This window comes from Globicephala melas, chromosome X (assembly GCF_963455315.2).
Source record: "Globicephala melas chromosome X, mGloMel1.2, whole genome shotgun sequence".
Taxonomy (NCBI): domain Eukaryota; kingdom Metazoa; phylum Chordata; class Mammalia; order Artiodactyla; family Delphinidae; genus Globicephala; species Globicephala melas.
In genome coordinates this window covers 30,177,903-30,201,709 of record NC_083335.1, presented here as the reverse complement: position 1 = coordinate 30,201,709, position 23,807 = coordinate 30,177,903, and the positions used below count along the sequence as shown (strand labels likewise).

Below are 23,807 nucleotides of genomic sequence, written 5' to 3'. Positions count from 1 at the left end.
CTGTATTTTTACAGAATTCCAAATGTGTAAACATGTTTATTGAAAAAGAAGCTTAAATCAAGTAGTTAACCCTTTACTAAAGAACAGGAAGAGATCCACAAAGTAAACCGCAAGCTAGCAGAAGGAAGACAGTTATTAAGATTAACGCAGCTTAAACCTAAGTGTCCACCAACAGATGAATGGATCAAGGAAACGTGTATATATTTACAGTGGAACATTATTCAGCCATAAGAAAGAATGAACTCTTGCATTTGTGGTAACATGGATGGGACCTCAAGGGCATTATGCTGAGTGGAATAAGACAGAGAAAGATAAATAGTGTACGATCTCACTTACATGTGGAATCTTACAAAGAAAAAAATGATAAGAAGAAAAGGCAAGGCCACAGATGGAGAGAACGGATTGGTGGTTGTCAAAGACATGGAGTGGGCGATGGGCAAAATGCGCAAAGGGGGTCCAAAGGCACAGACTCCCAGTTATAAGGTATATAAGTCATGGAGATGTAAGGTATAGCATGGTGACTATAGCTACCAATACTGCGTTGCATATTTAACAGTTGAGAGAGTAGATCTTAAAGAGAGTAGATCTTAAAAATTCTCATCACACACAAAAATTTGTAACTCCGTGGTGATTGGTCTTAACTAGAGTTATCATCATTTTCAGAAAGTATAGAAATGTCAAATTATTATGTTTTACACCTGAAAATAATGTAATGTTTGTCAGTTATACCTTAAAAAAATGTCCTGTGCAGTAAAAAAAAAAAACAAAAAACTAAAAAAACAAAAATTAATGTAGCTTACATGAAGTATAGAATAGAGGAAAAATGAATGAGAAAATTGACAGCTGAAAAGATAAGTGCATTTATTATTTATTTATTTTGGCTGCGTTGGGGCACTGGCTTTCTGTAGCCGTGGCAAGCGGGGGCTGCTCTTCGTTGCGGTGCGTAGGCTTCTCATCGTGGTGGTTTCTGTTATTGCGGAGCACGGGCTCCAGGCATGCGGCCTCAAGTAGTTGCAGCACACAGGCTCAGTAGTTGTGGTTCGCGGGCTCTAGAGCCCAGCCTCAGTAGTTGTGGCACACGGGCTTAGGTGCTCCGCGGCATGTGGGATCTTCCCGGACCAGGGATTGAACCCGTGTCCTCTGCACTGGCAGTCGGATTCTTAACCACTGCGTATTTTTACTTGCGTTAAGTACTTAACCCAAGTGTTTTTGTGTTTGTGAGTGGCTTATTTCACTTGCATTTTGTCCTCAAGTTTTATCCATAGTTTTCCATGTCACAGGACTTACTTCCTTTTAAGGGGTGAATAATATTCAGTTTTCTGTACATGTCATATTTTCTTTATCCATCCACCTGAAGACCAACTTGGAGTCTTAAGAGGATACTGGTACATTTCCTAAGTGAAAGGGAACTTGTAGGAATTTCCTAGATAGGGAAAGCTTAAGGGGAACTTCGGTGTGACTGGATTGGGTGACATTTTAAGTTTTGCTTAAAGTTAAAGTTTTTTTCATACATAAAGTCTAAACAAACTGTTTTGAGAGACTGAAATCGCTTTAGCTCTGAAGAGAAGGGACACCAGCTCCTTCCAGCTGTAAGGCATTCTTTGGTGGACTGAAAATATAGCAGAAGTGTTTGAGGATTCATCCTCATGACAGGTAGCTGTCCCATAGGGAACCTCATCATGACACTTTAAGTAATTGACAAGAATTGCAGTCAGCTGTCCATATCCGTGGGTTCCACATCCACAGATATGGAACTCGCGGATACAGAGGGCTAATTGTAAAGGATATGAGTATCTGCCGATTTGGGTATCCACAGGCTTCCTGGAACCAATCCCCCATGGATACTGAGGGCTAACTGCATTGAGACACTGTACTGAAAGAGCAACATAAGATGGTGAGCTCACAGTGGAAAGCTAAAGAGTCCAGAGTCATATTCTCTACAATTATACCATACTTGTACACAGCTATGCAGTTATTTGCATGTTAATGACAACCTGTGACTAGATGTCAGAAACCTTTAGTTAGAATTTTGCCTTTGACCATTTGATTCTTGTTCCTTGGAGAATCAAAGTCATGCAGTTCAAGAATCATTTCATGGAGGTCAGGTTTATATTTCTGCTTCATAAGTTAAACCAGGAGATCCCCAAACAAAGGTAATGGTGGTGAATATGGTATACCACTTAGTAGAGGTAACGGAGTTGGAGGAGGAGGAGCAACTCCTGTGGGTCGAGGTTGCACTGGTAGAGCTGGTGGTGGGGATTGCCCTCCACCTGCCTGTGGACGCAGTGGAGGTGGTCCTGGAATTGATGAGCAACCTGTGAGTCCATGCTTGCAACAGAATATGCAGTCCAGAATACACAGCAATAGACGTTTGCAGTTTTTTTTTTAATAGAGTATACACTTCTTATTTATTACTATTCAGCATTCAAGAACTTAACAGTGTATGCAAAGGACTTATGTAGATATTTGATGAGCATTTTACACACTACACAATGACTATCGCTAGAACAGTTAGCATTCTCCTCTGGTCCCTAAGGGGGTACAAAGAGTGTCTTACAGCAGCACTGACCAAAACTGCTTTCTAATACTAGTAATTAATAAGTAATATCCATTTTCATAGGAATAATGCTTATCCAAATTTTTTCTTCAGTTTTGGTCCTCATTATAACCCTGTAATGTAGGTAGGGTAAGTAGTTTCACCTCACTGCTTATAGAAGAGGAAAGACAAGACACGCTATAAATGTTTATGTGACTGATCGTGATTTGACACATAATTAGGATTTGAATGTAGTTCTTCTCAGACCTATTTGTGTTCCTTTTCTGATATAGCAGCTATTAGGGTGTTGAATGTGCTACTTAAAATAAGAGCATTGGATATATAAAGGTCTATTAATCACAAAGCATGCATTTTTTTCACCAATATAAATGAAAGCTTCATGCAAATGTGATGCTCAAGTTGTTAGAATCTATTCTAGTGACAGAAAAAGCAAAGGCATGTCTTCAGAAACCCTTAAGTAGCCTCTGTGTTGCTCTGTGATGCTGGAGTGATAGAGGAAAAGTGATAATTTAATCTCCATGAAAAACACAGTTTTGAAGAAATATGAAAGCACTTTAGTTTCTTGTCAGACAGATGAAAACTAGAGTTTTGAGCTTCTGCTTCAATCCTTCTCCCTTCTACCAATAGGATAGGAAAGAAATACATCCTATGAATCTTTAGTATAGTAAAAAGAAAAGACATGAAACTTTGGGTAGCACCTAGTATAACTGTAGCTGTGCTTTCATGAAACAAGCAAAAGACAATCTAGGTATTTACAAAGCTGGCAATGGGGCTTCCCTGGTGGCGCAGTGGTTAGGAATCCGCCTGCCAATGCAGGGGACACGGGTTCGAGCCCTGGTTCAGGAAGATCCCACATGCTGCAGAGCAGCTAGGCCCGTGCGCCACAACTACTGAGCCTGCACCCTAGAGCCGGTGCTCCGCGACGAGAGAGGCCACCGCAATGAGAGGCCCGCGCACAGCAATGAAGAGTAGCCCCTGCTCACCCCAACTAAAAAAGAAAGCCCTCGCACAGCCACGAAGACCCAACGCAGCCAAAAATAAATTAATTACTTAATTAAAAAAAAAAAGGCTGGCAATTGCTCAAAAGCATTTGTGTAAGACATTAACATTAAAAGACAACCTCAACTTTCACCAAATCTACATGAGTTAGCAATATCCTTTTTAAAATGTGAAGTAGACAATCCGAAGAAGCTGAATGAGCTCACTCTAAGCAGAGAGGGTGGGGGGACTTGGTGTTTGTTGCTATCAAGAAGGCTGACTTTAGAGACCACAGAACGTAGAACTAGATAGCCATCTCACACATCTCCAAGGAACTACTCACTGTAAGGAACTGAAAGTTGAAGGAACCCAGTGCGGATGTATTGAGGTTGATTGCTTCTAATCGTATCTAATCTAACTTCATTTCATTTGTCACTTTAATATAATATGGCTAGTGTTTTTCTTCAATATTTATTAAGGCTGAAGAGGAAGGAACAGTAGATTACACAGTGAGTTTATTTTATTAGGAAAAAGAAATTTCGGAGGTTATGCTTTGGGTCCAGAAGTATAAAGTAGTGTATAATTGAAACAGTATTTAAAAGGTTTTGCAAAAGAGAAAAGAGAGGATATGTGATTAAATTAATTTTGCGGTACGCGGGCCTCTCACTGTTGTGGCCTCTCCCGTTGCGTGGCACAGGCTCCGGACGTGCAGGCTCAGCGGCCATGGCTCACGGGCCTAGCCGCTCCGCGGCATGTGGGATCTTCCCGGACCGGGGCATGAACCCGTGTCCCCTGCATCGGCAGGCGGACTCTCTTAAAACTGTTTTAATCTAACATTTAATGATCCTTATCATTTAAAAAATTCCAACTGCTGTTTTTATCTTCTTCAAATTTGACTAGTCCATACAAGAATTAGGAAAGGAGCCTCTTTATCTCCAAATTAGGAGGGACGCCAAGAAGAATCCAAACAAACAGGCCTTGCTAAATGACCCCCCATTCACTACAATTACCTTATTTTCCTCAATCTATCATATTCCTCCATGACTGTCCACTCTTCATCACACCTAGCATAAGATACACAAGTCTAACCATTTGCTCATGAAGGATCCCATGACACATAAAACTTATAAATTTGTACGCCTTTCTTCTGTTAATCTGTTTTTATCAGTTTCATTTTCAGACCTTGCCGGGGACACTAAGAAGGTTGAAAAAATACTTTTTCCTTTCTTACAATACATAACATTGACCATTAACCGTTATTTTTTTTTTTGCGGTACGCGGACCTCTCACCGTTGTGGCCTCTCCCGTTGCCGAGCACAGGCTCCGGACGCGCAGGCCCAGCGGCCACGGCCCACGGGTCCAGCCGCTCCACGGCACGCGGGATCCCCCCGGACCGGGGCACGAACCCGCGTCCCCCGCATCGGCAGGCAGACCCCCAACCACTGCGCCACCAGGGAAGTCCCATTAACCATTATTTTATGTCTATTGCCATTAAAGAGAAACTGGCCTATCCCACACATAAATCATAAGCTACCACATACTCTTTCCTTAGCTAACTTACTGAATTCAACATTAGGTTTGTTGAGGACCATAACCAAGCATCCAGGAATACATTTTAAGCACACTCTTACGATTTAAAAATGATTCCATTATTTTTCAACTTTTATGAGTACAGGATTCTATAAAATTTCTTTCATGATTTGTTATGGGTGGAAATGTGCCAGGGACTCCAAATTTACTATGATTAACATTCAAAATACCTTAGACAAAAGCATTAATAGGAGAATATATAATAACACTCATCAATATGAGATTCCTGTGAAAGACTGTACTTCGGTAACATTCGACCTGGGGCATAAAGTATCAAAAACATAAGGAAAGAAGTTTCTCAGGTACGTTCAAGTATACCAGGAGCAAGTTGTTTTCCGACATACATAATTTGCTTAATAATAAATTATCCCTAGTTAAGCATGAGATAAATAACTAGAGAACCTCTTTGGAGCAAAATGTAGTTCTCATTACTATACATACCAAGGAAGCAAAACCTTTTTTTGGTGTGATGGATGTGTTCATTATTCTGAGTGTGCTGATCATCTCTCAGGTAGAACATATGTCAATAGTTATCAAGGTGTACACTGTAAACAGGGACGTTTATCTTCTGCCTATTATACTCCTATTAATAAAGCTCCAAAGGAACATACCTGTGTGTCTAGGGCAAAGTAATCAAGGAGGAAAGAGGTTGAGTGATCAGGGCAAAGAGTAGCCTGATCTTGTTCATTGCTGGCCATGCTTGGTAAATAGTTTCATTCTAATTTCAATGGGAAATTATTGGAGAACGTCAGGCAGGGGCCTGATACGATTTGAATGGTGGAAGGCAGTAAAATCACAGATGTGTGAAATTGGAAGAAACAGTGAACTCCCTAAGTCTAGGTGCTCTTAAGAGAGGTCCATAGGTTTCCTTAAACTTCCTGAAGTAGCTGCTAATTTGTGTATGTATGTACAGATATGCATTTAAAAAAATTAATTTCCACAGTATTCATCAGCCTCTCGAAAAGGTCCTTGATCATAAAGATGTAGGAACTTTTCATTGATTTACCCGGAAATTAGTTAGAGATATCAAAACCTGGAGAAGTACAAGGATGTGTTCAAAATCAGAGGTGGCAGGTTGATGAGGTCATAAGGGGATTATGATGCTGACCACCCTCTCTGGGCCCCTCATCTCTCCCTGCCCCAACTGCTGATTCACAGAACATAGTCGTTATAAAAAGTTGGCATACAGCACATGAAGCCAATGTCTGCTGAACCCTGACCCACTCACCCACACCAACAGGAGAGCATGCCAATGGTATGGTCCATAAGAGGAGATCAGCCAGCACAACTACTGGAAACAGTCCCTTATGACTCCCCCATGAAACCTGTATAAATTTCTAAATCACCTATGGGTGCATTACTGTTAAAATCACAGAAAAACAATACATCATAAACAATAATAAGCTATTCCTCTTTCAATATTACTGAGCCTGCCCTGTGCTGTAGACCAGAAGAGTACTACAGAATTGGCATTTGACAGCTCTAGTTTTCCTCCTGTACAACAAATGAGTGTATGCTGGATCCTTCCCAGTAGAGATTTCAATAAGGTATAAAAAAAACTTCTTAAACTAGGAGGCGCTATATAGCAAGGTACATTTCACATGAGAAGTTTCACATCATCCTTCTCAGAGATTCCAGTGTAGGATGACAGAAGTTCCTTTTCTCAGCAATCCAGGGGCCAAACAGGATCCCCTCAAATTCTCTCCTAGCTCTAGGGTTTATGAAAGTGTCGGGCTATTTTTTATAGCTTTAAAAGGTACTGAAATAACCCTGCCTTTGCTCAGTCTTGAGCATGAAGAACGTGCCTCCATGGCACCAGTATAAACTGGATTAAAACAATTCAGAAAGTCACCTTTGTAAAAAGCAAGGGGGTAAGACACAGAGTACACCTGGGAGTTATGTTCCATACCTATCAAATGTGTGAAATCGGCTCTAGTAATAATGGCCTTTTCTGGGCTTCGAGTTTAAACTGAGTTTGGGGGTGTTGGAACTTACCAAATAGGTTGATATTTGAATCGCACCGGCAGAGCTCTCCTGATCATCACGATGAACAATTACAGCGACTGAGTATACCTGGACGCGGTGCTAGCCAGACACTAACAAGAGGAAATTCGGTGAGAGACCTGCCTTGAGAGGGGAGCCTATTGTACAGAAGGGGGAAACAGAATCAAAGCACAACTGAGGGCTGTACTGCGTACCTATCAGAAGTGTGAAGTCAGTGTCTGATCTTCGTCTGTGCTTGAACTCTGGGTCCACACCAAGGCAGTGCACGAGCTGTTGATCGTGCCCTTTGATCTTCTTACCAAACTGTGACCTGAAACAGAAAGAAAGTATTGTTGAATACCTTGGCCACAGATACAGATTAATTTCCCTAAGTAAGAATTCAGCATGAAAAAAGTAAAAAACAAAAGAACAAAACAAAACAAAAACACAGCAGCCTTTTCCTAGTTCTGCAAAAGAAACCCATCCAGCCACTGCCTACCCTTAGGAGAAATAAGCCTACAGCTACAGATGGTCTGGACTTTATACTGCAAACCCACTGTGATGTAATCCACTGTGACCATTTGGTCACTTCATATGGTAATTTGCTGGCATTGAGGCTCATGGTCAGAGATATTGATCAGCCTTTCTGCTTCCCTAACATACTGTCCCTGAGGTTAGTGAAATAAATAAATAAACGGTCAGACCTACAGATCCACAGATACAGAAATGTTCTCCCACTTATAATTGATTGATTTCCACGAGGGATGAGCGTCCTGGCCCAAGGGGCAAAATGACAGTTTGGGTTTTGTTCAGCACTGTCAGTCACATAGCTAAACAACTTACAGAAGTGGACCGAGCCACTTCAGTAAGATGCTCTGTAGGGACCAATCTCTACACATATTCCAAAAAGATCCATTTTATAGGAGCACACACTAGTGTGCATGGCTAGAACCTCAATTTATTCAAAGTGGCTAAGGTCTTCAATCATATCCTCATCAAGGTAATTGTGGCCCTAACCCTGACCAATTCCAAACAGAATACACCACAGCGCCTCCTGCTTCAAAACTGGAGGGTCAATGACTATTTGTAAGTGTCTAAATGATTTAACAGCATAACATTAGTAAGAGGCACACAGGATATGATCCTCAGAGGATCATCCCCCAGATCTCCACAGGGTCCCCCACCCCCACCCCGTCTCTTCCTTCAGGTCTTTATGTCCCCTTCTCAGTGAGGCCTTCTCCATACAACCTACCTGCAGGTGAAGATCCCTCCCCCGACCTATTCCCCTTCCCTGCCTTCATGTGCTGCACAGCACGCATCTTTATAATACACGTGGGTCTCACTGAGCTTACCTTTCAGTCTCCCCCACTAGATGTGAGCCCCATGTAAGCAAGGACTTTAGGTCTCTTTCGTGTCTATATTTCCAGCATGAAGAACACTAGTATCTGGCGCATAGTAGGTGCTCAGCAAATGATGAAAGTCACCTTTGGCCACCAGCCCTAATGTTCATGCCATTCCCTCAGCAAATGATGAAAGTCACCTTTGGCCACCAGCCCTAATGTTCATGCCATTCCCAGAGCTGACCCTGTTACCTGTACAGTGTGCATCTTTCAGAATCTCCTCCCCGTATTTACATTCTCACACAAGAGATCATTAAAAATAGATACCCTACGCTTTAATGAAGTGGTTGAATAATTCTACAATACTTAAAACAAAACCCACCTGTTTCCAGCCCTAAATGGAGACACAACCAATTACAGCTCTGTAAATGAAACCAGAATCAACTCCTTTAGGTTGGTGTTTTCACCCATATGATTCAATAACATACTCAAAATATGATTATCAGTTTCGGTTGGCATAGTTTTTCTTGTCATTCTCGTATACGCTTTTCATAGATAATTTTAAGCAAATTAGATGGAACATAACTCCACTTACCCACTATAGGGGAGGAGAAAACTTCTACACTTCTAAGTTCTTGGCCTTGGCCTTCAGAAATTTAAATTAGATTAAGAGGAGGAAAAAAACCAATTTTAATTACTTACATAGAAATGGGAATTTCACAAAAGTTATCTCCGGAAGTGTGGCTCTAATTTAAATGTAAATGTCCTTTAGAAGAGGTAATTCTGCCTCTGTTGGGATTTGGTTGCTTAGCTCAAAAGAATCCACATGCCAAAGTGGCATATTTTGGGGTGACATATTCTGAACCCTTTCACCACCCACCAGCTTCAAAAATAACCACTTTCTAATTGTTTTTGTTTTGCTACAGTATTTCAAACATATTGACTTCACCCATAAATCCTAAGTTATACACTCCATATGATCTAATGTATCATACCCTGTAACAGATAAGGTCTTAAAAATGCCCAAAATACACCATCACTGCATTGAACAAAGGTTACAGTTATTCCCTAATGCCCCATGAAAACATTCATGTCCTATTTAACTGTATTATAGCTACCTTCGTAGGTATGAAATGCTATCTCCTTGTGATTTTAATTTCTATTTCCATAATGATTAATGATGTTGAGCATCTTTTCTTGTACTTATTGGTCATTTTCATAGAGTGATGAGGTCAGGCATATTGGCATATTGAATATTTTAAGCTGGAGGAATCTGAGAAATGGCATTTGCAAGGACTTTTTGATCTTCCTCTGAAGCCGGTCATAAATCCTCATGTGAGCAGTGCCCTCCCTTTACCTGGCAGAAAGGAGCATTCTTATCTCTGAATTAGAAGGGACACAGAGGAATGTGAATGAACAGGACTTGCTAAATTTCCCCCATTTTACTACACTTAACTCATACTCTGTCCCTATGAGACCTTCCATGATTTTTCACTCTTATCAAACCTAAGCATAAAAACACTCAGGTTTATCCATTTCTTCAGGTCTTCATTTTCTTATGCAGGCTCCTGAGTCACATACATTTACATTAAACACATTTGTATGCTTTTTGTCTTGTTAATCTGTTTCTTGTTACTGGAATCCCAGTAGAGAAGTTAGAAGGGTAGGGAAAAATGTTTTTTTCATTTCCTACAAGAGTAAGGGATTGGCAGCCTGAGAGCCACGTGTGTGTGTGAATCCATCCTGTGGCACCCTGGCAAAACCACTAGTTTCTGTGGACCTTGGTTTTCTGGCACAATGAGTACTTATTGAATCTGTGTCTGTCAAGGGAACAGGGACAGAAAAAAGGCTTTGAGTTGCTTCTTTTCATGGGGGAATTGCTGTTATTCCCCAAGGTGAAGAACCTGGAAAAATAATGAGGAATCAATCCATAGTGAGACTCACAGGTGAAGGCTTTGTTAGGTAATTCCATCTGTGGAGGAGGTGGAACCCCTCTTTACTGTCCACCCTCAACAAGGTGGGCAAGTTGCGGCAGAGCATGAACACTTTCACCCAACACGTTCCCCACCAGGTGAAGGCAGCTGGGCTTTGTGAGATTTCCTGTGTTGACCTGAAATGCAGAAAGGCAGCTGCCTGGCCAGAACTGAGCACCTCAGGGCCCTTGTTGTCCTCCTTCCTCTTACTGAAATCGAGGGCAGTCATCATTTAGACCCTTAAACTATAACTTGCTTAATAAATAATATGTGTAACCTGCCTTCACCAATCAAGCTCATCTTAATTGTTCTTGCAAATTGCATACCCTGCAAGCTTCACGCAGCTTAGACAGTATATCACAAGACTCCTTTAACCACCCCCTATAGACAACACCTCTGACTATGGGTTGCTTAGATTTTCAGGAACTTGGAGCGAGTCTTAAGCAGTTCAAATGGGTCAAGACCACCGGGCCTGCGCGAGTGTCTGATGGATGACTTTTTGGTGTCAGAGGGCCAAAAACTCCACCCTCAGATCATGCTGACACCACCATTTTCTGAACATGCGTTCCACAAAGCAGCATGTAGTTCACTTGTGCCTGTGCAGAATGATTACTTCACCTTCTTCTTACCTCCAATCAGCTTTCCCCACTCTTCAGACCACCCTGCTTCTTTATCCTCTATCCTGAGTCCCTGGCCTTCAGGGAGGCAGTTTTGAAATTTGTTCTCCAGTCCCCGCACTTGGCTGCTTCACGAATAAGCTCTTTCTCTGCTGCAAACCTTGGCATCTTAGTGTTTGATTTGCTTCACGTTGGGCAAAGAAACCTGATTCGGTAACATTGCCCTGGAAATTTCTACCACCTCTGCCCAAAAAGTAGAGAATATGTGAGAAAAGGGGCTGTGATTCAGAGCCTGAGACAAGGATGGAAGTAGCTGGACAGCCTGTGCAGGTCCTCAGTGGGGGAGCAGAATGGAGGCAGAAAATTCTGCGGCGTTAGGGGCAGTCAGCAGGCCAGTTGTGCTGCTGTGTGGTTGATGCAGAGCCCATGGATTTTTAAAAGCAGCGTTTCTTTTTTCTTTTTTTTTTAATTTAATTAATTATTTTATGGCTGTGTTGAGTCTTTGTTTCTGTGCGAGGGCTTTCTCTAGTTGCGGCGAGCGGGGGCCACTCTTCATCGCGGTGCGCGGGCCTCTCACTATCGCGGCCTCTCTAGTTGCCGAGCACAGGCTCCAGACGCGCAGGCTCAGTAGTTGTGGCTCATGGGCCTAGTTGCTCCGCGGCATGTGGGATCTTCCCAGACCAGGGCTCGAACCCGTATCCCCTGCATTAGCAGGCAGATTCTCAACCACTGCGCCACCAGGGAAGCCCCAAGAAGTGTTTCTTTTAAGGGTGGTTACACTGGGGAGTGGATCTGGACAGGGGTGATTTCAGTCTTCTGTAATAGTGAAGATGGGTTTTTTTTTCCTTAAAAAATAATGAAGTAAGGATTATATTTGTCAATGGAAATAGAGTCAAAATTATCCTTACAGTCAGTTGTTGAGTAACCCAATACAGTTGACCCTTGAACAACACGGGTTTGAACTGTGTGGGTCCACTTATACATGGATATTTTTCACAGTAGTAAATACTACAATCTACAGGATGCAAAGTTGGTTGAATCCATGGATACAAAACCATAGATACAGAGGAACCACATACACAGAGGCTGACTGTAAGTAATAGACGGATTTTCAACTGTAGGGAGGGTCGGCAGCCTTAACCCCCACATTGTTCAAGGGTCTAGGCAGCTCCTTAGACTGTTGTTTTTAAGTGATCTTTATTTACATCTCTCTGTGTCCTCAGGGAACAACCTGCTGGATGATACATGCCCCAAATTAACACTTCTTATCTCTGCGTGGTGGCTTCAGTGATTAACTTCCTTTTCCCCTCTATACTACACTATCTCCATTATGCAAACCTTACTTTTCATGAAGAGCATTTTCTTTTCACCAAAACGAAGGAAAATATAAATAAAGGTACCAGTCAGGCAGAAAAAAACCTGCAAGTCACTGTGACCCATACCCACCTAGGTGGTGTGGACACCACCTACACCAGCCCTGGGAAGGCTGTGGAAGGGGCGCTGGGTCCCTGGCAAAGAGCGGGAGGTGATAAAGCACAGGCAGTGCCTGTTCTTGGGACCTTCTCACCTGGGATGGGAGCAACTAAGGCTAGCATAACCTCAGGCTTATGAGTGATACCAACTTAACAACATCTTTTTTTTTTTTTTTTTTCCCCAGTACGTGGACCTCTTACTGTTGTGGCCTCTCCCGTTGTGGAGCACAGGCTCCGGACACGCAGGCTCAGCGGCCATGGCTCACGGGCCTAGCCACTCCGCGGCATGTGGGATCCTCCCAGACCGGGGCACGAACCCGTGTCCCCTGCATCGGCAGGAAGACCCCGAACCACTGTGCCACCAGGGAAGCCCCTAACAACATCTTTTGAAAGTGTACTTGTTTAAACTTCTTTTAGCTCTAAATAGTTCTGTGAATGGTGAATAGTAAAGTTTTCCACTTATTGTTCCATGACAGACATTGCAGATATCATTTGCCCAATGCAAGGAAGGAAAAATAATTACCTTTCTACCCTTCCCAAGTTCTTATCTGGGGCCACTATAACAAAAGAGAGATTAACAAGAGAAAAACAAGTTTACTAACATGTGTATCACTTGTGACACATGGAAGTCCCCAGAGTTGAATAAAAGGTTTGGTTAGAACTTGAGTTTACATAGTATTTTAGCAAAAGAACAATACATGTTTAGAGAAGTGATAATGAAAAAGAACCTTGAAATTTCTAGAGCGCCAATTGTAACAAGGGAAATATATGGGAAACTAATGTAGATAAGGGCTAGTTGGTAAAGTTTTTTATGTAGATTCCTCTGGTGCTGTTTCCAAATTGAGAAGGTCTAATGTTTTTTCCAGGGATTAACTTTTCTCCTTCCTGGTTGAAAAGGGAGGAGGGACACCTTTGAAAATTTATGTCCTGCTTTTAGGCAAATAAGGGGAGGGCAGGAAGTTTTTCTTGTATCTACTTCTTTGTATTTGCGCTTCACCTTAAAATAATCCTTATGCCAAAGTGGCACATTTATACAAATTAAATAAGTGTAAAATCTGCTATATGCATATACATTGTTTGCTGTGTATATTCAGATACCCATGTCCTGTTGGTCATTTATACACGGTTTTAAAAAAAACAGGTTAAATAACCAGGCTCTGTTTACTACTGGGCACTGGAATTAGGAGGAGGCTCTTTCGATCATTTCAATCAGTCCCTGTGCTGGGATCTTTTTTAAGACAAACTAGGAATTTCAATTATGATTTTAAACTTAGGCAACCATCAGTTCTAAAAACTTCTAACAGTATAGGGCATAGGGATGAATTTTTAACCTAAAGTTATAGCTCCATTTCCATGTGTGTGAATAGTATGAAAAAGCAAACCCCAAACTTTTAGGGTCTTTCTGCAAGTGATGGGAAAAATACTGACAGTGTTTTTATCTGTTTATAGATCTATGAAATAAGAGGATAATGAAACAATTAAGTTTTTTAAAGAAATAAAAATTTAAGAACAAAAGGAATAAACTACTGAGGAATAAATACAACCAAAGAAGTGAAAGACATACATGAAAACACTGATGACAGGACTTCAAAGAATACACAAATGTATGGAAACATATCCTCTATTCATGGATTGGAGGACTTAATATTGTTAAGATGTCAATAGTACCCAAAGCTATCTACACATTTAATGCAATCCCTATCAAAATCCCAACAGCATTTTTTACAGAAATAGAAAAATTCTAAAATTCATAAGTAATTTCAAGGGACCTCCAAATATACAGTCTTGAAAATGAACAAAGTTGGAGGTCTCACACTTCCTGACTTCAAAACTTAAAACAAAAAGGCGTTACACTAATCAAAGCAGTGTAGTTGTGGCATGAGACAGACATGTAGACCAATGGAGAAGACTAGAGGGCCCGGAAAACACCATCTTGTATGTGACCAAATGATTTTCGAAAGGGTGCCGATACGTCTCAATGGCAAAACAGTCCCTTCAACAAATACTACTGGGCCAATTGTATAACCACATACAAAAGAAAGATACCATATACTAAAATTAACTGAAAATATATAAAAGAACTAAATATAAGAACAACTATAAAACTCATAGAAGAAAACAGGTGAAACTTTCTTGACAGTAGTTTTGGAATTTCTTGGATATGACATGAGAAGCACAGGCAGCTGTGGACAGGGAATGTTGCCTGCCATTCCACTAAACAAAGAATGTTGCCCACCATTCCAGTTCTACAGGGATCAAGCCATCAGCCACTGCAACCACCCCTTGAAGGTGCACCCTGAGGGAAATTCAGGATGGAGAAAAACAGGAAGCATTCTGCACTTTGGAAACTGGCCCTAGATAATGAAGATAAGGAATAATTTCAGTGAGCCAAGATTTTTGCATCTTCCCATACATAGAAAAGTACTAAAATCATTAACTTCAGATGTCTGTTTTTTGTGATTAACAGTAATCGTTTAAATGTTTTTTCCAGCAAAAAAAAAGTCCTTTATGTCCTGGCTCCTCCCTTACTTCTTTAGCAGTTCCTTAAAGCTCTCTGAGAGTCTCTCTCCCAGGCTATAGTCCTCACTAAGATCCCACAATAAAACTTAGGCACAACCTAAAAGTTGGGAGTTTTGTCAACACAACAAGAGCAAAAATAGACAAATGAGACTACATCACACTAAAACGAATCATAGGATACAATCAACAGAGTGAAGAGATTATCTACAGAATAGAAGAAACTACATGGAAATCACATATCTGATAAGGTGTTATTATCTAAAATATACAAAAAACTCCTACAAACTTAAAAACTTGAAAACAAAAACCTGATTAACGAATGAGCAGGACTTTAAATAGACATTTCTGTAAAGATAAATACAGATGGCCAACCAGAAAATGCAAAGGTGCTTAACATCAATGATCTCTAGAGAAATGCAAATCGAAAGCAAAATGAGATGTCACCTCCAACACATTAACATAGCTACTATCAAAATAAAACAAAATACGGATATAGATGAGAATGTACAGAAATTCAAACCCTTGTGCACTGCTTCTAGGATTAAAAAACGGAATAACCACTATGGAAACCAGTATATCAGATCCATATGACCAAGTAATCCAGATTCTAAATACATATCCAAAATACTTGAAGGCAGTGTCTTCAGGAGATATCTGCAAACTCATGTTTCTAGCAGCACTATTCACAATAGTGAAGAGGGGGAAACAACCCAAATGTTGGTCTTCAGGGGGATGGATGGAATATGAGATATACAGAAATGCAATATGATTCATCCCTTAAAGGAAGAAAGTCCTGAGACATGGAAAAATATGGATAAAAATTGAGAACAAAATACAAGTGAAATAAGCCACTCACAAACACAAAAATACTGTCCTCCATGAAATGATTCTTGAACTGCATGACTTTGATTCTCCAAGGAACAAGAATCAAATGGTCAAAGGCAAAATTCTAACTAAAGGTTTCTGACATCTAGTCACAGGTTGTCATTAACATGCAAATAACTGCATAGCTGTGTACAAGTATGGTATAATTGTAGAGAATATGACTCTGGACTCTTTAGCTTTCCACTGTGAGCTCACCATCTTATGTTGCTCTTTCAGTACAGTGTCTCAATGCAGTTAGCCCTCAGTATCCATGGGGGATTGGTTCCAGGAAGCCTGTGGATACCCAAATCGGCAGATACTCATATCCTTTACAATTAGCCCTCTGTATCCGCGAGTTCCATATCTGTGGATGTGGAACCCACGGATATGGACAGCTGACTGCAATTCTTGTCAATTACTTAAAGTGTCATGATGAGGTTCCCTATGGGACAGCTACCTGTCATGAGGATGAATCCTCAAACACTTCTGCTATATTTTCAGTCCACCAAAGAATGCCTTACAGCTGGAAGGAGCTGGTGTCCCTTCTCTTCAGAGCTAAAGCGATTTCAGTCTCTCAAAACAGTTTGTTTAGACTTTATGTATGAAAAAAACTTTAACTTTAAGCAAAACTTAAAATGTCACCCAATCCAGTCACACCGAAGTTCCCCTTAAGCTTTCCCTATCTAGGAAATTCCTACAAGTTCCCTTTCACTTAGGAAATGTACCAGTATCCTCTTAAGACTCCAAGTTGGTCTTCAGGTGGATGGATAAAGAAAATATGACATGTACAGAAAACTGAATATTATTCACCCCTTAAAAGGAAGTAAGTCCTGTGACATGGAAAACTATGGATAAAACTTGAGGACAAAATGCAAGTGAAATAAGCCACTCACAAACACAAAAACACTTGGGTTAAGTACTTAACGCAAGTAAAAATACGCAGTGGTTAAGAATCCGACTGCCAGTGCAGAGGACACGGGTTCAATCCCTGGTCCGGGAAGATCCCACATGCCGCGGAGCACCTAAGCCCGTGTGCCACAACTACTGAGGCTGGGCTCTAGAGCCCGCGAACCACAACTACTGAGCCTGTGTGCTGCAACTACTTGAGGCCGCATGCCTGGAGCCCGTGCTCCGCAATAACAGAAACCACCACGATGAGAAGCCTACGCACCGCAACGAAGAGCAGCCCCCGCTTGCCACGGCTACAGAAAGCCAGTGCCCCAACGCAGCCAAAATAAATAAATAATAAATGCACTTATCTTTTCAGCTGTCAATTTTCTCATTCATTTTTCCTCTATTCTATACTTCATGTAAGCTACATTAATTTTTGTTTTTTTAGTTTTTTGTTTTTTTTTTTTACTGCACAGGACATTTTTTTAAGGTATAACTGACAAACATTACATTATTTTCAGGTGTAAAACATAATAATTTGACATTTCTATACTTTCTGAAAATGATGATAACTCTAGTTAAGACCAATCACCACGGAGTTACAAATTTTTGTGTGTGATGAGAATTTTTAAGATCTACTCTCTTTAAGATCTACTCTCTCAACTGTTAAATATGCAACGCAGTATTGGTAGCTATAGTCACCATGCTATACCTTACATCTCCATGACTTATATACCTTATAACTGGGAGTCTGTGCCTTTGGACCCCCTTTGCGCATTTTGCCCATCGCCCACTCCATGTCTTTGACAACCACCAATCCGTTCTCTCCATCTGTGGCCTTGCCTTTTCTTCTTATCATTTTTTTCTTTGTAAGATTCCACATGTAAGTGAGATCGTACACTATTTATCTTTCTCTGTCTTATTCCACTCAGCATAATGCCCTTGAGGTCCCATCCATGTTACCACAAATGCAAGAGTTCATTCTTTCTTATGGCTGAATAATGTTCCACTGTAAATATATACACGTTTCCTTGATCCATTCATCTGTTGGTGGACACTTAGGTTTAAGCTGCGTTAATCTTAATAACTGTCTTCCTTCTGCTAGCTTGCGGTTTACTTTGTGGATCTCTTCCTGTTCTTTAGTAAAGGGTTAACTACTTGATTTAAGCTTCTTTTTCAATAAACATGTTTACACATTTGGAATTCTGTAAAAATACAGCAAAATATACCCTACGATTCACTTGTTTAAAGTGAGAGATTACATACTTTTTACTAGAATCACAAACTTAAACGTTCCTCTTCTAAGTCAATTATAGAACATTTTAATCACACCGAACAAAAAAGCCCCATATGATTATCAGTCATTCCTATATCCCACCAACAGATAAGAAGGCAGCAGGCCCGAACATAGGCTCATAAGGATAAAACACAGTTTTCTTGGCAAAGTAAGCGGTAAACTCCAACAGAACAAAAGGCACTGTACTCAATAAGTTCCAACTTTAACCAGTGTGACACTGGTGCAATATACATGAATATCTAACAAGCAGACATAAACAACCACAAATAAAAACATAGAACATCTATTTCACTCAGATAAAAGGGCACCAGCAGTACTGTCATTATCCAGAGAAAGGCCGACCTCACACACTTTCCGGGCATAAGGGCACGTGCTCTGGGACGTGGCCCACATGAGATCTACCCTGCTCCTCTCCTCTGGGTGGACGCCGACGCCGGAGAACGTACCCTGGTCACGCTCACCCACACCCTGGTAACGACAGACTCAGTGGCCCGCGCCTCAGAGCCACTTCCGTGGGAGACAGAAGAGGAGAGGAAGGAACAAGGCGGAAGCCTAGCGTCCAAAGAGGAGGGGCACGTGAGACACCCTACGCTCCTGCCTCCGGGCACAGACAAGGGCACCCTACCCTGGGCAGCTGTCCGAAAAGAAACGGAGGGGACCTAGCAGGACACGACGTCGACTCCGCACAGACGCGCCGACGCCACGGCACGCCTATAGCGCCGTGAGAGCAGCCGAAAAGGCAGAAGACTACCTATCGCTACGTGAGCCTGCTGGGGCCGGGGAGCAGGCGACATGCACACAGCCCTCTGCGGCCCGTTGCCCCCACCTGCATTCAACCCCGGGAGCACACATACGCACGCAGAAATGACGCGTGCTTCCCTCCGCAGACGGGGACAACTTGGGAGCGGCCATCGAGCAACGGCGAGGGCTTTGGCTTTGACCGGGAGAAAGTTCTATCCACAGCGGCACCCCCGAGGCGGTTACAGGGAGAAGGTACAAGAGAAGGGACCTTTTGTACACGCTCTGTAGGCGCACGTACACGAGCTTACGCACGACGCACACGTGATACGCACGCGCGCCCACGCACACGTTCGTGTACCTGCGTGCTTACGCATGAACGAGTGGAGCAGGGAACGAGTGAATGAACCGACGAACGAGTCCGGGGGGTTTGAGGCGAGAGTACAGACAACACTCCCATGGAGAGCTCCCCAGAAGGGTCTGCTGAACTGATGGCCCTCCCCAGGGTCATCTGTCTGTGCGGATGGAGGGGAGCCGCTGGGATGTACACCTGTCCCAGCAACTCCAAACCACCTCCCTGCACCCCCGACCCCGGGCACTCCGTGGCAGAGTGACCGCCTGACGCCCCTGGAGGTGAGCAGGGGCAATGTGCCCCAGCTCCCTTGGGTCCCCGTCAGTGCCTCCCGCTGCCACAGTGGCCTAGACCCTCTCGGGCCTGCTCCTGAGCCCTTAAGCCAGTTCACGTAGCGGGATGAGAACAGCAGAGAGGCAACCACGCAGGAAGACGAGGAACCCAGCTCCCTGTGCCACCTCTGGCTCTGAATCAACGTCCTGAGAGAGCCAGGGTTCTGCCCGACACGACCCAGGTGGATGCCCGTCCCCAGGTGTGCAGACATGACAGGGTCCCGGTCGCCAGGACCTGTGGGCCAGGCAACGTGGACTCCAGACCCCTCCCAGAGGGGTGTGGAGATGGACCCACCGAGGCACGGATTCCTTGGGAGGTCTTTACCTGTGCGCTCCTACTGCCAAGGAGAAGCCCCAAAAGGAAGAGACACCGCCTCCCCCAACCCCCCAGTAGGTCCCAGCCCACTCGGAAGGCTTGGGTGGCTCTTGGGCCTCCCTGGGCCTTTTTCCCTGGGCCTTTTTTGATCCGCAAAGGGCGGAGGGAGAGGCCACGCTCGCGAAGGCGCTGGGCATTTCTGGAGCAACAGTGCCATCAAGCGGAAGCTTTTTCAGCACGGCCTGGGGCCTCCAGCCCCTGCCTGTGCATACCGTGGGGAAGGCCCGTGACGGGGAGGAGGGCGGGCTTCGGAGCACTGGGAGGATTCCCGGGCCGAACCTGGCCGCCCGGCACGCCTCCGCGGTAGGTGCGGAAGCCACACGCGGTGGGGGTTCGGGGCCGGGCTCGCCCACCGAGGAGCCCCTGGCTGCCAGGCCCGCCGCGCTCCCCACCCTCGGGGCCGTGGCCTCGGCAGCCGCCATGTTCAGGAACAGGGAGCTGAAGCTCCCACCCCAGGGCATCTGGCCCCTGGATCCTGGCCCTCCCTGCAGGAGCGAGGCCGGCCAGTGGGGTCCCTGGGGTCTCAGGGCCACCGGGGACCCAGGACCCGCTGCCGGTGCCCCGGCGGAGGCCCCGGGCCCAGCCACCGTGGACCACGGGGAAAGGGGAGGAGGTGGCCGCCCGGTCCCCTGTCGGGGGCAGCACCCTGCAGACAGCCCGGAGAACGTGTCCTCGTTAGTGCTTGCTCCCAGACGCAGACGAGGAAGAGCAACGCAGGGGCGCTGTGCACGTTCCACCCTCTCACAGTTGGATCTGGGTTTCGGTTTCTTTACTTCTTGCTCCCGCCATAGAGAGTCCCGATCCCAGGCCCCGCCGCATCCCGTGAGGCCCTTCCTGTGCCGCAGGACACAGGGTACCCAGGACCCACTGGCGATGGGACGCCAAGCGGGCCACGATCGATCGGTACGCAGAGAGGGACGGCACCGTCCGCAGCGAGGGGATCCAGGTCCGTTTTCCGCACCCGAGCTCACCTCGGGAACAGGAACTCTGCGGCCGGGGGACGCCCTATTCCTCGGCCTCCCTCCCCGTGGACGACCCGGGGGTCCTCTCGTTTGGGGAAGACTCCTGGGAGTTTTCACAAGCGGCTCCACGTTCTGCAGGTGCCGCCGTTGGCCCCGGCCAGAGGGGCAGGCTGAGGGCACCTGCGGCGGGCCACCAGTCAGAGCGCCTAGCTACCTCAGGACCCGGCCCCAAGGAAAGGCTCTGCCCACGTAAGATGGCCTGACAACGTGTCGGGCGACTCACAGGCGCGAAAGGAGAGGGGCGCGGGGAGGGTTTCAGCGCCCTTCCAGGAGGGGTACGTGTGGAGGGAGGGAGGGAGGGGTCCAGCCTGGAGACCTGCTCCCAGTCGGAAGCCCTCCCCCACACCGCACCCCGCCCCGGGACCGGACCCCCACACACACACCAGCCCACCACGCACCCCCGCCCCGGCAGATAAGAGCTGGGCAAAAGGGCAGGAACGGGCCACCGCACAGCTTGCTCCAGAAGCGGCCTATCGGGTCAGCCGGGGACTCGAAGGCACCGCCGCGTGCCCAGGAGTATGCACCTCGTTCCCGGCCTTGGCAGACAAGCTGGACGAGTGGTGGTCATGGGGGAGAGGGTGGTCAAGGGGCGGGGGGGAGGCGTTCCTCTCAGTCCATCAGAGGTGAGCTTCAGGCAGCTTCTTCAGACCCCTTCCCCTTGATTCCCTGGCTGGGCTGCAGGTGCAAGCACAGGGCCGAGACCCGGAGGGCCAGGCCGGAATGCAAGCCGGGGCCTTTCCTTCTCATCGCCGAACTGAGGCTCAGGGCCTCGTGGGGAGAAAGCTGAAGCCTGCTGCAAATGCACGGCCCGGGGGTCCACTCGGCGGGGCTCTGCTCAGCTCCTCTCCTCTCCTCTCGTGTCCTGCCCTCTCCTCTCCGGGAGCCCCGTCCGGGAGCCCTCGGGACAGGCCAGGTCAGGCCTGGGCCACCATCCCGGAGACCGCGCGAGACGGCAGCGCAGCCACCGACTGACTGGACTCTTCGGCTCAGGTGAAGGCCTCCTCCTGCGGTGGCTCCTGCGTCCCGCGAGCGCCGTCCCCTTCTGGACTCGGACTGCCAGCTCTCGCTGGGCCTCGGGCGCCCTCGGCACTGGGTAGCCAGGCTCCACGTGTCGTCTCTGAGCTGGACAGAAGAAGGTCGGTGGGCCCGCCTCGGCCGCTGCCGCCAAGGGCGGCGGAACTCCCGTTGCCCGCGGTGGTCTCTGGCTGGGCCGCACCGCGGCCCAGAGAGGCTTCCGGGGCCCCGGGCCCGCCTAGGCCGAACCTCCTCTGGCGCCGAGGGGAAGGGACACGCGGCCAAATGCCCGCAGAACCGCGGCCCGGCCTCCTTCGGAGCAGCTTCCTCTAGTCCCGCCCAGACGTGGCGGCCACCAGGGTCCACCGAGACTCCACTTCCTGTAGCCCCACACGCCAGGCGGCCGGGCTGTGCGCCTTGTGCCACTGCCCGTCTCTGGAGCGTCCACGGCACCGCCGGGCCTTGGGCCACGCTTCCCGCCCCTTCCCAGGCGGAGCCCTTGACTTCCCGGGGCCACTGTCCAGTGTTCCCGACTTCGATCCTTCGTCACTCCTCCCCAGGAAGGGACGGGTACAGGGTTCGCGGGATCGGCGGACCCGTTCCTCTTGATGGCACTACTGCACCACGAATGCCAACCTGCCCTGCCCCTTCCCCTCCCCCAGGCCCTCTCCCTCTGCCCTTTGCCGAGGGAAAAACGAAATGCCAACCTCTGCCCAACCTGCCAAAGGCAGGATGGCTCATCAACCCGGCCACTTCAGAGGGGCGCGCCTCAAACTCTGGCCCCGCATCCTGCGGGGCCTCGTCTCTGTGGGGTCCTCTTAGCCTGCCGTTAGGACTCCCCATCCAGGCACCCAGCCGTTGGACCGGCAGCTGTGTCTTTAGCAGCCCACATTTGCCTAACGCCTCGGGAAAACACTCTGAGTGTGACCACAGAGATCCAGTCACGTCTGGCCGGTGCCCGGCGAGGCACCTTCTCGCCAGTCACCGAGGGGCAAGCAGCCCGAAGCAAAGGGCCGGCAGCCCACAGGCACAGACGCGGTGCGGGACGAGCTCGGCCTCCTATGCCGAGACGATGGACTTCCCCCGAGGACCTGGCTCTTCTCCCGCGGCGGCCCGGGGGCGGGAGGGTGGCAGTGGGGTTTGGTGTTCAGGCGTGGACGGTGGCACGCACGGGTCCGTCGGGAGGGCCGCCGGGCGCTGCCCCAGAGACGCCGGAGCGGGTCAGTCTCCTGACACCGCCCAGGGGAAGGCCAGGGATGGGAAGACACCCCCGGGGTGGGTGTGTGGGTGGGTGTAGGCTCCCGCCAACTCGCTGTGCTTTACACCTCGGAGCGACTGGGAGCCACCGCGGACTCCTCTTTAGTTTCTTTGCGGTGCACTGGCGAATGTGGTTTAGACACAGGTTCCTGCCCTTAAGCATCCTCTCAGCGCCTGCCTGGTCGCACTGACTTGGGTGGAGGGCGGGGTGGGCCACTGGGGGCACTGCCGCCACCGGCCCCACCCATGTTGGCTCAAGGAACACACTCTGGATGCCAAGTGCTCCGCGGACACGAGGCCTTGGAAAGAGAAGAGAGCTCTGGTCCGCCGCCGCCTCGGGAAGCACCACGCGTCCTCCGTGCTGAAGAGAACCGGAGGGACGGGACGGGACGGGACGGGACGGGATCGCATCTTCTCTCCTTTTCCCTGGCTTCTGTCTCAGCACGCCTTCCTCTCTTTCTCTAACTCCGAATCTGCTGCGCCTCCGGGCCTTGGCAATTCTTTCAAGCCGCGGTACTGAGGTGCGTCGAGGAAAGAAAAGCCACAAGAGCCCCGCCGTGCTGAGTGCACGTCTTCCGGGACCCACGCCCCACGCCGGAGGACTTGACTCGACGCCCAGATATTACCGTGAAGG

General features: G+C 46.7%; 1 long non-coding RNA gene across 1 annotated transcript in view; it reads right to left on the bottom strand.

Moving 5' to 3' along the window:
* Nucleotides 1–894: 894 nt before the first annotated feature.
* The window catches only part of LOC132594533 (uncharacterized), a 27,045-nt gene continuing 4,132 nt past the window's right edge, over nucleotides 895–23,807 (bottom strand). Inside the window, exons 2-4 of the long non-coding RNA XR_009560744.1 lie at nucleotides 7,324–7,439; nucleotides 7,121–7,221; nucleotides 895–2,297 (exon numbers count right to left, since the gene is read on the bottom strand). This is a non-coding gene — a long non-coding RNA (uncharacterized lncRNA). The remainder of the gene's footprint in view (nucleotides 2,298–7,120; nucleotides 7,222–7,323; nucleotides 7,440–23,807) is intronic.